Consider the following 16,897-nt stretch of genomic DNA (forward strand, 5'->3'; position numbering starts at 1 on the left):
GCCTGACTGGATGGTGATCACTGGTTTCTATAATGGTTTGGGGGCCCAATCTCGGCCCATTCTTGATACAGCAGCTGGAGGCGCCTTGTGGGACAAAAGTTATACTGAGGCTTATAATTGAAACTATGGCTGCAAATGAGCATCAAAACCCAACTCAAAGGATAATGCCTGGGAAGTTAGCAGGTATTCTGGAAGTCGATGCAGCTACAGCTATTGCAGCGCAGCTCCAAGCGCTGTCTTTGAAGGTCGATTCTTTAGCCAACTATGGAGTCAATCAGATAACTATGGTCTGTGAGCTTTGTGCAGGTTCTCATACTACGGATCAGTGTTCTCTTGTTAATGAATCTGTTCAGTATGTGAACAATTATCAGTGACCGCAGCAGCCTGTGCCAGCTACTTATCATCCTAACAATAGAAATCATCCCAATTTCAGCTGGAGTAATAATCACAATGCTGTTCAGCAACCATATCAGCAGCCTATCAGTAAGCAGTTTAATCCACCTGGATTCCAGCAACCACAGCATTATGCTCAAAGGAAATCATATCCTCAACAAGGAGGTGCTGCTCCACCTTCTAGTGCTGATTTTGAGGAGCTCAAGCTGTTGTGCAAAAGTCAGGCTGTTTCTATCAAGACCTTAGAAAATCAAATCGGTCAATTATCCAATGATGTGCTCAATCGTCAACCTGGCACACTTCCCAGTGATACTAAAGTGCCAGGTAGGAAGGAAGCTAAGGAACAAGTAAAGGTTGTTACCTTAAGGTCTGGAAAAGTTGCTGATGCTGAAAAAGCAAAAGATGGAGAAGCTGAAGTTGTGGATGAAGAAGAGAAGCAAAAGGAGAAAGCGGCGGAACCAAGGAAGACTACTGTTGAACACACTCTGCCTGAGGGTAATACAGGGGAGAAATAACTCTATCGTCCATCACTTTTCCCTAAGAGATTGCAACAAAAAATGCTGGATAAGCAGTTCGGTAAGTTTCTGGAGGTGTTCAAGAAACTTCACATCAATATACCTTTTGCTGAGGCTCTGGAGCAAATGCCTAGTTATGCAAATTTCATGAAGAGTATTCTTTCAAGGAAGGTGAAACTGGATGACCTTGATACTGTTGCTCTAACGGAAGAGTGCAGTGTTGTGCTGCAACAAAAATTACCTCCAAAGCTTAAAGATCCAGGTAGCTTCACCATTCCTTGCACCATTGACAAATTGTCTTTCAACAAATGCATGTGCAATTTGGGAGCAAGCATCAATCTGATGCCATTGTCTATCTTCAAAAAGTTGAATTTGCCTGATCCAAAGCTCACCTACATGTCTCTACAATTGGCTGATCGTTCTATTACATACCCACGAGGCATCATGGAGGACATGTTAGTAAAGGTGGATAAGCTCTTCTTCCCTGCAGACTTTGTCATTTTGGATTTCGAGGAAGATAAGAAGATTCCCATAATCTTGGGAAGACCTTTCTCGGCTACAGGCCGTACCTTGATAGATGTGGAGAAAGGTGAACTTATTATGAGGGTGCAAGATCAGGATGTGACATTCAATGTATTCAAGGAAATGAAATTCCCTATAGAAGACGAGGAGTGCTTAAAGGTGGATTTGATTGATTCTGCGGTAACTTCAGAATTTGATCATATGCTAATGTCTGATGCCTTAGAGAAAGCCTAAGTGGGGGAATTTGACAGTAATGATGAGGATGGCAATGAGCAACTACAATAACTATATGCTTCTCCTTGGAGGAGAAAGCTAGACATGCCATTTGAATCTCTTGGTACTACTGATCTCAAGAATGCTGAGGGAAAGCTCAAACCATCTATTGAGGAAGCACCTACTGTGGAGCTTAAACCATTGCCTGAATACTTGAGGTATGCGTTTTTAGGTGATGCATCTACTTTACCTGTTATTATTGCATCTGACCTTTCAGGTAGTGAGGAGGACAAGCTCTTGAGGATTTTCAGAGAATTCAAATCGGCCATCGGATGGACTATAGCAGATATAAAAGGGATCAGCCCTTCGTACTGTATGCATAAAATTCTGCTAGAGGAATGTAGTAAGCCAACTGTTGAACAACAGCGGAGACTTAATCCTATCATGAAAGAAGTGGTGAAGAAAGAAATTCTGAAGTGGCTAGATGCATGAATCATATATCCTATTTCTGACAGTTCTTGGGTGAGCCCCGTGCAATGTATACCTAATAAAGGAGGTATAACTGTGGTAGCAAATGAGAAGAACGAGCTCATCCCCACTTAAACAGTAACAGGATGGAGGGTATGCATGGATTACAGAAAGTTGAACAAAGCCACGAGAAAGGATCACTTCCCTCTTCCTTTTATTGATCAGATGCTTGACAGGTTGGCTGGTCATAAGTATTATTATCTTCTGGATGGCTATTCGGGGTATAATCATATTTGCATTGCACCAGAAGATCAAGAAAATAATACCTTCACTTGTCCATTTGGCACGTTTGCTTTTCGCAGAGTTACGTTTGGCTTATGTGGTGCACCTGCCACTTTTTAGAGATGTATGATGGCTATATTCTCTGATATGATTGGAAATAATGTTGAAGTGTTCATGGATGACTTCTCCGTCTTTGGACATTCGTATGATGAATGTTTGAATAATCTTCGTTCGGTGCTCAAAAGGTGTGTGGAAACTAATTTGGTGCTCAATTGGGAAAATGTCATTTTATGGTGCGTGAAGGCATTATTCTTGGGCATAAAGTCTCTAGCAAGGGTCTTGAGGTGGACAAAGCCAAGGTGGGAGTCATTGAAAATCTTCCACCACCTATTTCTGTAAAAGGAATCCGTAGTTTTCTTGGTTATGCGGGTTTTTATCGGCGTTTCATCAAGGACTTCTCGAAGATATCTAAGCCGTTGTGCAACTTGCTCGAGAAAGATGTGCCTTTCAAATTTGATGATGAATACTTGGCGGCATTTGAGACTCTCAAGAAGAGTTTGATAACTGCACCAGTTATTACGGCACCTGATTGGACAGAACCTTTTGAGTTGATGTGTGATGTGAGTGATTATGCAGTGGGAGCAGTTCTTGGGTAGCACAAGAATAATCTTTTTCATGTGGTCTACTATGCTATTAAGACTCTAAATGAAGCTCAAATGAACTACACCACTAATGAGAAAGAGCTCTTGGCTATAGTCTTTGGTTTCGAAAAATTTCGATTTTATCTGTTTGGGACAAAGGTGACAGAATTCACTGATCATGCTGCCATTCGCTATTTGGTCTCAAAGAAGGATTCGAAGCCTAGACTTATTCGTTGGGTGCTCTTACTACAGGAATTTGAGTTAGAGATCAAGGATCGAAAAGGTACTGAGAATCAAGTAGCTGACCATCTCTCTAGATTGGAGAATCCCGGTTCGACTTCATATGATAATACATTGATCAACGAATCTTTTCCGGATGAGCAGTTGTTCGCAGTTCAGGAGGAAGAGCCATGGTTCGCAGATATTGTGAACTATCTTGTCAGCAATATAATGCCTCATAATATGAATGCAGCTCAAAAGAAGAACTTTCTGCATGAGGTGAAGTGGTACATGTGGGATGAACCATATTTGTTTAGAGAGGGAGCTGACCAGATCATCAGTAGATGTATCCCATTCTGTGAGATGGAGGGGATATTACGAAACTGCCATTCCATAGTTTATGGTGGACATTATGGTGGTGAAAAGACGACATCTCGTATTTTGCAAGCAGATTTTTTCTGGCCTACATTGTTTAAGGATGCACATCAGTTCATTTTAAGGTATGATCATTGCCAAAGAGTGGGGAATCTTACTAGAAAGGATGAGATGCCTTTAAATGTGATGCTTGAAGTCGAGGTCTTTGGTGTTTGGGGAATCAATTTCATGGGACCATTTGTCTCGTCCTGTAATAATCAGTACATCTTGCTGGCAGTAGATTATATCTCGAAATGGGTAGAAGTCAAGGCTCTACCGACGAATGATGCAAAGGTAGTGTTGAGTTTTCTCCATAAGCAGATATTCACAAGGTTTGGAACGCCATGGGTAATCATAAGCGATGAGGGGTCGCATTTTTGCAATCGTAAGTTAACTTCTATGATTCAGCGCCACAATGTGAATCATGTTGCTGCTACCTATCATCCGCAAATGAATGGTCAAGCTAAAGTGTCTAATAGAGAGATCAAGTGCATTCTGGAGAAAGTTGTTTGTCCGTCAAGGAAGGATTGGTCTTTAAAGCTCGATGAAGCTGTTTGGGCTTATAGAACAGCATACAAGACTCCACTTGGGATGTCCCCGTTTCAACTTGTTTATGGTAAGGGATGTCATTTACCTGCGGAGCTTGAGCATAAGGCTTATTGGGTGTTGAAGAAGTTGAACCTTGATCTAGATGCAGCTGGGAAGAAACAAATGCTTCAGTTAAATGAACTTGATAAATTTCGACTTCAAGCGTACAAGAACAACAAATTGTATAAGGAAAAAGTAAAAAGGTGGCACGACAAGAAGCTATCTCCTAAGTCATTCGTGCCGGGGCAACAAGTTCTTTTATTCAACTCTCGTCTTCAATTTTTTCCTGGAAAGTTGAAATCAAGGTGGTCTGGACCTTTTATCGTCAAAACTGTGTTTCCACATGGAGCGGTGGAGATTTTTGAGAACGATCTGGACCAAGCATTCAAGGTTAATGGTCAGCGATTGAAGCATTACTATGGGGACACGAAAAACCGGGAAGTGGTTAGTGCCGTTTTATTGTCAACTTGATCGGAGTACTCTACGTCAAGCTAATGACGTAAAAGAAGCTCTTCTTGGGAGGCAACCCAAGACTTTAACCTTTAGGAACCTTTAGAAGTTAGTACCATCCCCAAAAAACCCAAAAAGAAATCAAAAAAATTGGGCATAAAAAAAAAGTTTTTTCCAGAAACCCCTTGGGCGCCCGCTCAGGAATCTTGGGCGGCCGCTCGGAGTCTGGGGCGCCCGCTTGGAAGTCCTGGGCGGCCGCTCAGGACCCTTCTGCCAGAATTTCTTTTGCCTTATAAAAAACCACAAAAAATCAGAAAAACCTAAAAAAACATTAAAACCCACGATTTCTCTCCTACAATTCCACGTTTTCTATTCCACAAACCCCACTCCTACTCTAATTCTAACCCTAAATCTTACCCTATATATACACACAACTCCTCCATATAGACTCGCATATACTTTCAACTTTAAAACTCTCTCCCACGCTCAAAACATAACTCTTAAACACTTTTTCTCAGTTTCAATAGCACCCAAGAGATCCCGAACTACTGATAGCAGCAGCACTGTTCCAACTGCTGATTCTTCGAGAGGAACTGCTGCGAGACCTCGTTTGATGGATAGGGCTGTTGAGGAGGAGTATACTACGCTTCTGACTAAGCCGATTTTGAAGGAGAGGGGATTTTTACCATCGGGGAGGGATGGTGAGTTGTTACCGATGATTGCGGAGAAATGGTGGATTTCTTTTTGTGAGTTGTTAGGCGAAAACACGCGCTAACAACACACGCAAGTATACGCGTTTGCAAGTAATATAGAATACTTTCTAGTTCGTTCCCACAGAGACTCAGACTAATTATGTTCAATTAAACTCACTCACCAATGTATAATTACTTCTCAATGTTAAGACAATAACACTTAGATTTGATTAATTAGTTATTAACTATAATTAACTACGAGAATTAAACACTTAATTAACACTTGAATTAACAATATTAAAACACTCATGAGATCACAACTTTATTACTACTTCCTTCAACAGCTGTTGTTATTACCCTTAGCATGCAACAGTGATGATATTAATCGAATAACACGAAACTGATAAAAGCTAACTTTCATTGTACTAATACCATTCTACCAAGCATCCACAATTAAGATAGAAGTTGAATAGGCATCAATTATGTTGAGTCCCTATATGTCTACAGAAATTGACAACATAACGATTTAAGCACAAGTTATTCCTTTTGATTACACAGGGCGAATAAAATGGTTAGAGTTACCCACTAATCATGCATACTCATACATAAATCTATGCTAGCATGGCAATTTCTAAATCTCAAGATCCACCGTCGCTTCACAAGAGATTAACACCCTATCTTATATGTTCGCGAAGCACATAAGATGAATACGCACAACCAATACTAGATATCATACAATCATCACACACTAAGGTATTAAACAGCTAACTAAAGAATTCCATAGTAAATCTGTTACGACCCCATGATCACGATTAACCCATGATAGCACTCATCGTCATCATGGGTTCATATGAAAATATGATAATAACACACGAGAATAATAACTAAAACTACTTATATTAAACCAGAGTACATAACAAGAGTAAATAAGTTCAAAGTAAAGAAAACTAGCATCCAACATTACAACGAAATAAAGAATCACAAGAAAATATGCTTCATCTTCGTTGCGGTGTGCTAAAACGGTCTTCTTCCTTATCTCCTTGCTATTCGATTAATACTACGATCCAAGCTTTGTGAAACGTCTCTGAAATCTACTTATATAGGAGTCCCATAAAGCCCAGCTAACTCGGAAGTTAGAAGTCAAACAGAAATAGGAGTCTAAAATACTAATTCTGAAAATCCGAACCTGCGCGGCCGCTCAGCATTCCTGAGCGGGCGCTCAGCTTCCTGAGCGGTCGCTCAGCAGAGCTGAGCGGGCGCTCAGCCCCCTACTGGAAACTGATCTGTTTTTCTTCCGTTTCTTCGCAGCAATCTGCTCCTATCTTCCCACTTGCAATGCTAAACACATGCCAAGGCTTATTATTGATGAAATCTCTTCCGAAATGTAATTAATACCCTGAAATGCACAAACACTAGAAAAATGCATCAAATACACAAAATACTTGATTTCAAGACACCAATTCAAGCTATTATAAGACGTTCTAAGTGGTATAAAATGCCACTTATCACACCCCCAAACTTAAATCGATGCTTGTCCTCAAGTGTCACAGACTCAAAAACATGCATGAATGCAATCTATATGAAATGCAGCGATCCCCCTTACTACGACCAAACCAACCAACTTACAACATCTCAACAAATGCAATTAGGCGAATAAAGATCAATCAAATCATGCAAACTAACATACAGCCGGAAACGTGGTGTGTGCAGATGCTTAACAGATATGCTTCGAAACTAGATCAATTATCATAACTCAAATATCCTCAAGGCAATCGCATGATTATACGAAGAATAAAAATTCTAGGCACAAAGTGACTTATAACACTTCAAGATTCTGGAGCTTATTACGGATCATGCTTTTTATTTATAAAAACAAATGCTTATTTGACCGTGCAATGAGTGAGGTCCACAAAAGACTTATGCAATGGCATCCATGTAGCGAGCGTTAGGTTAGCGTATCCCAGACTATAACAGCCTTAGGTCACTAGGCACAAAGTCCCCTAAGAACTTAATAACTCGAATACCAAAGAGCCCACTCGTGATCAATTATGCATTAACTCTTTATTTTCTTTTTTCTTTTCTTTTTTTCTTTTCTATTTTTTTTTCTCTTTTTTTTTCAAACTTTCTGAGCAAGTGCGTTTCGCTCCATCTTGCTCAACCCTAGACTACTCGCATAAAAATACGAGCCGACTACTAGCCATTTGACGCCTAGCCATAATTAGCAATGAATTCCATTTTTCACTCCATTTTTTCTTTTCATTCCTTTTATCGCTAAGAACCTATTATAAAATTCTTAGCATAATCAATAGATTAACCTCGAAAACCATCAAACTATAACAACAATCTAGTCCTTAAGCATTCTCTAAGACTTAGTGAAATTACAAGTGTTTCTAGCATGCATATCAACCTACACGACTCAACATCACTTTAACGCTATCACTACACTCGCATCAACATCACAAATTAATTGGTAAATCAGCGCAAAAGGGATCATGGTATATGCATGAGCTACATGACACGATAAATAAAGCTATAAATAAAAAAACTATATGTTAAAAAATATGCAATTATATCAACTAAACTATCATGAATATGCAACTATATGACACACACACAAAATATTCCTTAACTACCACCCCCAAACTTAAAATCTTCATTGTCCCCAGTGAAGGTAGTAGAAAGGAACACAGGGTATACCTACTCGGAGAAATCATCATCATCATCATCACCCTCAGAGGGTGGTGTATCAGGAGGTGGATATATAGAGTCCTCACCAAAAACTGGCCACTGGATGTCAGCTCCAAAGCCTAGAAAAGCAGTCCCAAGTGCAAGGGTGAGCTCCTGAGCAAACCTGCTCTGTGTCTCGTATATAGCGTCCATCCTCCTCGACAGCCTCCTATAATGGGCATCAGCCATCCCAGCACCCTCTTGAGCTCTAGAAGAACTAGCCTCATCTCACCTTGGCCTCGCCATGGTAGCTCCTCGTGCTGGATGCCCTCCTGGAAGACGATAACCCAGCCCATGCTCCTCGGGCTCACCACCGGTCCACTCCTGCAACGCATGCAGAGTCCCGAAGTCAATAGAAGCGGTCGGCAACTGCAACCGCTCATGAGACAACCACTGAACTCCCACTGCTCGGAAAATCTTTGTAATCGTGGATGCATAAGGGATGTTCATGTGCTTAGCTCCCCTAAAAAACTTCAGAATTCCTTGGTAGATAAACTCACCAAGGTCCACATATTACTCCTCATTCAAAATTCCCCATAACAACTGTGCTCCCTCAACTGTGACCTTATGTGCATGTGAAGTAGGCAGAATATTAGCGTAAATAAAAGCATTCCATGCACGGGTATACCTGTTCATCATAATCGCCGGAAAATGGCAATACTCGTTAGTCCCAGTCTTGAAAGTCCAAACTGTGCCCGGCCTACAGAGAGTAGCAGAAATCAAATCCAAGTTAAAATCCTCAGCAGTCTTCTTGTTCCAATTCTCCTCCGTGGGCTTCCTCTGTCGCTGACCAATCACACGGTGAATCGCCGCAGGGTGATAATCCACCGTCATCCCCCGAACAACAGAATACCCATTCTTCTCAGCCTTCGTGTTCGTATAGAACCCGCGAACCACGCTCATCGGAACTGCTTTAGGATACCCACAAAAAGCAATCCAACCCTTCTCAACAATCATAGGCAACAACTCACCATCCTTCCCCAATGGTAAGAACCCCCTCTCCTTCAAAATCGGCTTACCCATAAGCCTAGTATACTTCTCCTCAGCAGCCCTATCATTCAAATGAGGCCTCGCAGCAGTACCCCTCGAAGAATCAGCAGTAGGGACAGTGCTGTTGCTATCGATAGTCTTGGATCTCTTGGGTGCCATCGAAACTGAGTAAAAGAGTTTAAGATTTGTATTTTTGTATTTGAGAGAGAGTTTAAGGTTTGAAAGTGTATGGGGAGTATATGGAATAGGTGTATGTATATATAGGGTAGGGATTAGTGTAAAATTTGATTAGGAGTGGGTTTGAGGGTTAAAAACATGGGATAATGGGGAAATAGGTCGTGGGTAATGGGCTGTATTTTGTTTTTTTTGTTTTTCAAATTTTTTTTGGATTTTTATTGGACTTAAAAAAATTTCTCCCAGTCGGCCCCTGAGCGGGCGCTCAGGGGTCTTCTGGAATTTTTTTTCCTTGCCCTGTTTTTTTTGATTTTTTTATGGTTTTGGATAGGTTACTAACTTCTAAGGGTTCCTTTAACAACTAATCATGGGTTCCCTCCCAAGAAGCGCTTCTTTTTCGTCATTAGCTTGACGTAGCGTACCTTACTCAAGTTGACAATAAAACGGCACTAACCACTTCCCTGTTTGCCGTGTCCCCATAGTAGTGCTTCAAACGCTGACCATTAACCTTGAATGCTTGGTCCGAATCATTCTCAAAAATCTCCACCGCTCCATGTGGAAACACAGTTTTGACAATAAAAGGTCCAGACCACCTTGATTTCAACTTCCCAGGAAAAAGTCGGAAACGAGAGTTGAATAAAAGAACTTGCTGCCCCGGCATAAATAACTTAGGATGAAGCTTCCTGTTGTGCCACCTTTTTACTTTTTCCTTGTACATTTTGTTGTTCTCGTACGCTTGGAGTCGAAATTCATCAAGTTCATTAAGCTGAAGCATTCGCTTCTTTCCAGCTGCATCTAGATCCAGGTTTAACTTCTTCAATGCCCAATAGGCCTTATGCTCAAGCTCCGCAGGTAAATGACATCCCTTATCATACACAAGTTGAAACGGGGACATCTCAAGTGGAGTCTTATATACTGTTCTGTAAGCCCAAACAGCTTCATCGAGCTTTAAAGACCAATCCTTCCTTGACGGACAAACAACCTTCTCTAAAATACGCTTGATCTCTCTGTTAGACACTTCCGCTGGACCATTTGTTTGCGGATGATAGGCAGTAGCAACACGATGATTCACATTGTAGGGCTGCATCATAGAAGTAAACTTACGGTTGCAGAAATGCGACCTTTCATCGCTTATGATTACTCATGGCGTTCCAAACCTTGTGAAAATCTGCTTATGAAGAAAATTCAACACCGCCTTTGCATTATTCGTCGGCAAAGCTTTGACTTCTACCTATTTTGAGATATAATCGACAGGCAGCAAGATGTACTAATTATTGCAGGATGAGACAAAAGGCCCCATGAAATCGATTCCCCAAACATCAAAGACCTCGACTTCAAACATCACATTTAACAGCATCTCATCCTTTCTCATAAGATTTCCCACTCTTTGGCAATGATCACACCTTAAAATGAACTGATGAGCATCCTTAAACAAAGTAGGCCAGAAAAAACCTGCTTGCAGAATACGAGCTACCGTCTTCTCACCACCATAGTGTCCACCATAAACTGTGGAGTGGCAGTCTCGTAATATCCCCTCCGTCTCATAGAATGGGATACATCTCCTGATGATCTGGTCAGCTCCCTGTCTAAACAAATACGGTTCATCCCACATATACCACTTCACCTCATGCAGAAACTTCTTTTGAGCTGTGGTCAAATTAGGAGGCATTATATTGCTGACAAGATAATTCACAATATCTGCGAACCATGGCTCTTCTTCCTGAACTGCGAACAACTGCTTATCCGGAAAAGATTCGTTGATCAATGTCTTATCATGTGAAGTAGACTCGGGATTCTCCAATCTAGAGAGATGGTCAGCTACTTGATTCTCGATACCTTTTCGATCCTTGATCTCTAACTCAAATTCCTGTAGTAAGAGCACCCAACGAATGAGTCTCGGCTTCGAATCTTTCTTGGAAACCAAATAGCGAATGGCCGCATGATCAGTGAACACTGTCACCTTTGTCCCAAGCAAATAAGATCGAAATATTTCGAAACCAAAGACTATAGCCAAGAGCTCCTTCTCAGTAGTGGTGTAGTTCATTTGGGCCCCATTTAAGGTCTTGCTAGCATAGTAGACCACATGAATGAGATTATTCTTGCGCTGCCCAAGAACTGCGCCCACCACATAATCACTTGCATCACACATCATCTCAAAAGGCTTTGTCCAATCAGGTGTTGTATTAACTAGTGCAGTTATCAAACTCTTCTTGAGAGTCTCGAATGCCGTCAAGCAGTCATCATCAAATTTAAAAGGCACATCCTTCTCAAGCAAGTTGCACAACGGCTTAGATATCTTCGAAAAGTCCTTGATGAAACGCCGATAAAAACCCGCATGACCAAAAAAACTACGGATTCCTTTCACAGAACTAGGTGGTGGAAGATTTTCAATGACTCCCACCTTGGCTTTGTCCACCTCAAGACCCTTGCTAGAGACCTTATGCCCAAGAATAATGCCTTCACGCACTATAAAATGACATTTTTCCCAATTGAGCACCAAATTAGTTTCCACACACCTCTTGAGCACCGCATGAAGATTATTCAAACATTCATCATATGAATGTCCAAAGACGGAGAAGTCGTCCATGAACACCTCGACATTATTTCCAATCATGTCAGAGAATATAGCTATCATACATCTCTGAAAAGTGGCCGATGCACCACATAAGCCAAATGAAACTCTGCGAAAAGCAAACGTGCCAAATGGAAAAGTGAATGTAGTCTTTTTTTGATCCTCTCGTGCAATACAAATCTGATTATACCCTGAATAGCCATCCAGAAGACAATAATACTCATGACCGGCCAACCTGTCAAGCATCTGATCAATAAACAGAAGAGGGAAGTGATCATTCCTCGTGGCCTTGTTCAGCTTTCTGTAGTCCATGCATACTCTCCATCCTATGACTGTTCGAGTGGGGATGAGCTCGTTCTTCTCATTTGCTACTACAGTGATACCTCCTTTCTTAGGTACACATTGCATGGGGCTCACCCAAGAACTTTTAGAAATAGGATAAATAATTCCTGTATCCAGCCACTTCAGAATTTCTTTCTTCACCACTTCTTTCATGATAGGATTAAGTCTGCGCTGTTGCTCAACAGTCGGCTTACTACCCTCTTCTAGCAGAATCTTATGCATGCAGTATGAAGGGCTGATCCCTTTGATGTCTGCTATAGTCCAACCGATAGCCGATTTGAATTCTCTCAAGATCCTTAAGAGCTTGTCCTCCTCACTACCTGAAAGGTCAAATGCAATAATAACAGGTAAATTGGATGCATCACCTAAAAAGCATACCTCAAGTGTTCAGGCAATGGTTTAAGCTCCAAGGTAGGTGATTCCTCAATCGATGGTTTGAGCTTTCCTTCAGCATTTTTGAGGTCAGAATTACCAAGAGATTCAAATGGCATGTCTAGCTTTCGCCTCCAGGGAGAAGCATTTAGATATTGTAGTTGCTCATTGCCATCCTCATCATCACTGTCAAAATCCCCCACTAAAGCCTTCTCTAATGCATCAGACATTAGCATATGATCAAGTTTTGACGTAACCGCAGAATCAATCAAATCCACTTTTAAGCACTCCTCATCTTCTATAGGGAATTTCATTGCCTTGAATATATTGAATGTCACATCCTGATCCTGCACCCTCATAGTAAGTTCACCTTTCTGCACATCTATCAAGGTACAGCCTGTAGCCAAGAAAGGTCTTCCCAAGATTATGAGAATCTTCTTATCTTCCTCGAAATCCAGAATAACAAAGTCTGCAGGAAAGAAGAGCTTATCCACCTTCACTAGCACGTCCTCCACTATGCCTCGTGGGTAAGTAATAGAACGATCAGCCAATTGTAGAGACATGTAGGTGGGCTTTGGATCAGGTAAATTCAACTTTTTGAAGATCGACAACGGCATCAGATTGATGTTTGCTCCCAAATCACAAAGGCACTTGTCAAAAGACAACTTGCCAATGGTGCAAGGAATGGTGAAGCTACCTGGATCTTTAAGGTTTGGAGGTAACTTTTGTTGCAGCACAGCACTGCATTCTTCCGTTAGAGCAACGGTCTCAAGATCATCCAGTTTCACCTTCCTTGAAAGAATACTCTTCATAAATTTCGCATAACTAGGCATTTGCTCCAGAGCCTCAATGAAAGGTATATTGATGTGAAGTTTCTTGAACACCTCCAGAAACTTACCGAACTGCTTTTCCAGCTTTTGTTGTTACAATCTCTTAGGGAAAGGTGGTGGAGGATAGAGCTGTTTATCCCCTGTATTACCCTCAGGCAGAGTGTGTTCAACAGTATTCTTCCTTGGTTCCACCGCTTTCTCCTTTTGCTTAGCTTCTTCATCACCAGCTTCAGCTTCTCCTTCTTTTGCTTTTTCAGCATCAACAACTTTTCCAGACCTTAAGGTAATAGCCTTGACTTGCTCTTTAGCTTCCTTCCTACCTTGCACTTCAGTATCACTGGAAAGTGTGTCAGGTTGACGATTGAGCACTGCATTGGCTATTTGACCGATTTGATTTTCCAAGGTCTTGATAGAAACCGCCTGACTTTTGCACAACAGCTTAAGTTCCTCAAAATCAGCACTAGAGGGTGGAGCTGCACCTCCTTGTTGAGGATATGATTGCCTTTGAGCATAATGTTGTGGTTGTTGGAATCCAGGTGGATTGAACTGTTTACTTACGCCTTGCTGATATGGTTGCTGAATAGCATTCTGATTATTACTCCAGTTGAAATTTGGATGATTTCTGTTGTTAGGATGATAAGTATCTGGCACAGGCTGTTTTTGTTGCTGATAATTGTTCATATACTGAACATATTCATTAACAAGAGAACACTGATCTGTAGCATGAGAACCTGCACAAAGCTCACAGACCATAGCTATCTGATTGACCCCATAGGTGGCTAGAGAGTCGACCTTCATAGACAGCGCTTGGAGCTGCGCTGTAATAGCTGTAGCTGCATCGACTTCCTGAATACCTGCTACCTTCCCAGACATCATCCTATGAGTTGGGTTTTGATGCTCATTTGCAGCCATAGTCTCAATAAGATTATAAGCCTCAGTATAGCTTTTGGCCCACAAGGCGCCTCCAGCTGCTGCATCGAGCATGGGCCGAGATTGGGCCCCCAAACCATTATAGAAACCAGTGATCACCATCCAATCAGGCATTCCATGATGTGGACACTTTCTCAACATCTCCTTGTAGCGCTCCCAAGATTCGCACATATATTCTTTAGGTTGCTGCGCAAACTGAGTAAGAGCACTCCTCATAGCCGCAGTCTTCGCCATTGGATAAAACTTAACCAAAAACTTTTACGCAAGATCTTGCCAAGTGGTGATAGACCCAGCTGGTTCAGAATGTAACCAGTCCTTAGATTTATCCCTCAGAGAGAATGGGAAAAGCCTCAGCTTGATAGCCTCATCAGTCACACCATTATATTTGAAAGTACTGCAGATCTCGACAAAATTCCTTATGTGCATGTTGGGGTCTTCAGTCGCAGCACCTCCGAAAGAAACAAAATTTTGCACCATCTGAATAGTGCCCGGGTTGATTTCAAAGTTATTGGCCTCAATAGCCGGGTGCATGATGCTAGACTGAATGTCATCAATTTTGGGCCGAGAAAAGTCCATAAGAGCTGGATCTACCGGAACTAAACGATCACCCATGGTTACTGGCTCTTTCTGCTCACTTCCTGAATCCAAATCTTCAAAATCTATCTTCTCCGGAATAACAAGAACTTCGCCTGTCTCCTCAGCCGTATCTAAAGTCCTCTTGCGAGTACCAGAACGAGTTTGCATAAACGCTCGCTAAAGTACCTAAAACACAACCGGAAATAATAAGTAACACGTCTTAATCACTGAGTCCTAATAACCAATGATGGTAAGTACATAAACTAAACAAATATGACGAGTCCCCAGCAGCGGTGCCAAAAACTTGTTAAGGCGAAAACATGCGCTAATAACACACGCAAGTATACGCGTTTGCAAGTAATATAGAATACTTTCTAGTTCGTTCACACAGAGACTCAGACTAATTATGTTCAATTAAACTCACTCACCAATGTATGATTACTTCTCAATGTTAAGACAATAACACTTAGATTTGATTAACTAGTTATTAACTACAATTAACTATGAGAATTAAACACTTAATTAACACTTAAATTAACAATATTAAAACACTCATGAGATCACAACTTCATTACTACTTCCTTTAATAGCTGTTGTTATTACCCTTAGCATGCAACAATGATGATATTAATCGAATAACACGAAACTGATAAAAGCCACCTTTCATTGTACTAATAACATTCTACCAAGCATCCACAATTAAGATAGAAGTTGAATAGGCATCAATTATGTTGAGTCCCTATATGTCTACAGAAATTGACAACATAACGATTTAAGCACAAGTTATTCCTTCTGATTACACAGGGCGAATAAAATGGTTAGAGTTACCCACTAATCATGCATACTCGTACATGAACCTATGCTAGCATGGCAAGTTCTAAATCTCAAGATCCACCATCGCTTCACAAGAGATTAACACCCTATCTTATATATTCGCGACGCACATAAAACGAATACGCACAACCAATACTAGATATCATACAATCATCACACACTAAGGTATTAAACAATTAACTAAAGAATTCCATAGTAAATCCGTTACGACCACATGATCACGATTAGCCCATGATAGCACTCATCGTCATCATGGGTTCATATGAAAACATGTTAATAACACACGAGAATAATAAATAAAACTACTTATATTAAACCAGAGTACGTCACAAGAGTAAATAGGTTCAAAGTAAAGAAAACTAGCATCCAACGTTACAACGAAATAAAGAATCACAAGAAAATATGCTTCCTCTTCGTTGCGCTATGCTAAAACGGTCTTCTTCCTTATCTCCTTGCTCTTCGATTAATACTACGATCCAACCTTTATGAAATGTCTCTAAAATCTACTTATATAGGAGTTCTATAAAGCCTAGCTAACTCAGAAGTTGGGAGTCAAACAGAAATAGGAGTCTAAAGTATTAATTCTGAAAATCCGACCCTGCACGGCCGCTCAGCAAAGCTGAGCGGGCGCTCAGCCCCCTACTGGAAACTGATCTGTTTTTCTCCCGTTTCTTCGCTATAATCTGCTCCTATCTTCCCACTTGCAATGCTAAACACATGCCAAGGCTTATTATTGATGAAATCTCTTCCGAAATGTAATTAATACCCCGAAATGCACAAACACTAGAAAAATGCATCATATACACAAAATACTTGATTTTAAGACACCAATTTAAGCTATTATAAGACGTTCTAAGTGGTATAAAATTCCAATTATCATGAGTCATCGGAGGCGGTTCCAATGAGTGTGGTTCGCGAGTTTTTTGTGAACACCAAGGCTGAAAAGAATGTGTTTACTGTTGTTCGTGGGCTTACTGTGGATTATCAGCCGGAGGCGATTGGCTGTGTTATTGGGTAGCGACAACGGAAGCTCACGAAGGAGAATTAGAATGAGAAGACCCCAGAGGATTTTGATTTTGATTTGATTGTGGCTACCCTCTGTCAGCCGGGCATGGTGTGGAATTCAAGACGGGATCTAATAGTATCGTTCTTT

The 16,897-nt window shown here is 41.0% G+C and overlaps 1 non-coding gene across 1 annotated transcript; it reads left to right on the forward strand.

Moving 5' to 3' along the window:
• Positions 1–14,446: 14,446 nt before the first annotated feature.
• On the forward strand, positions 14,447–14,553 carry LOC141669507 (small nucleolar RNA R71). The gene has a single exon (XR_012553786.1). It is a non-coding gene; the product is annotated as a small nucleolar RNA R71 (small nucleolar RNA).
• Positions 14,554–16,897: the final 2,344 nt, after the last annotated feature.

This window comes from Apium graveolens, chromosome 6, assembly GCF_009905375.1.
Source record: "Apium graveolens cultivar Ventura chromosome 6, ASM990537v1, whole genome shotgun sequence".
NCBI lineage: Eukaryota > Viridiplantae > Streptophyta > Magnoliopsida > Apiales > Apiaceae > Apium > Apium graveolens.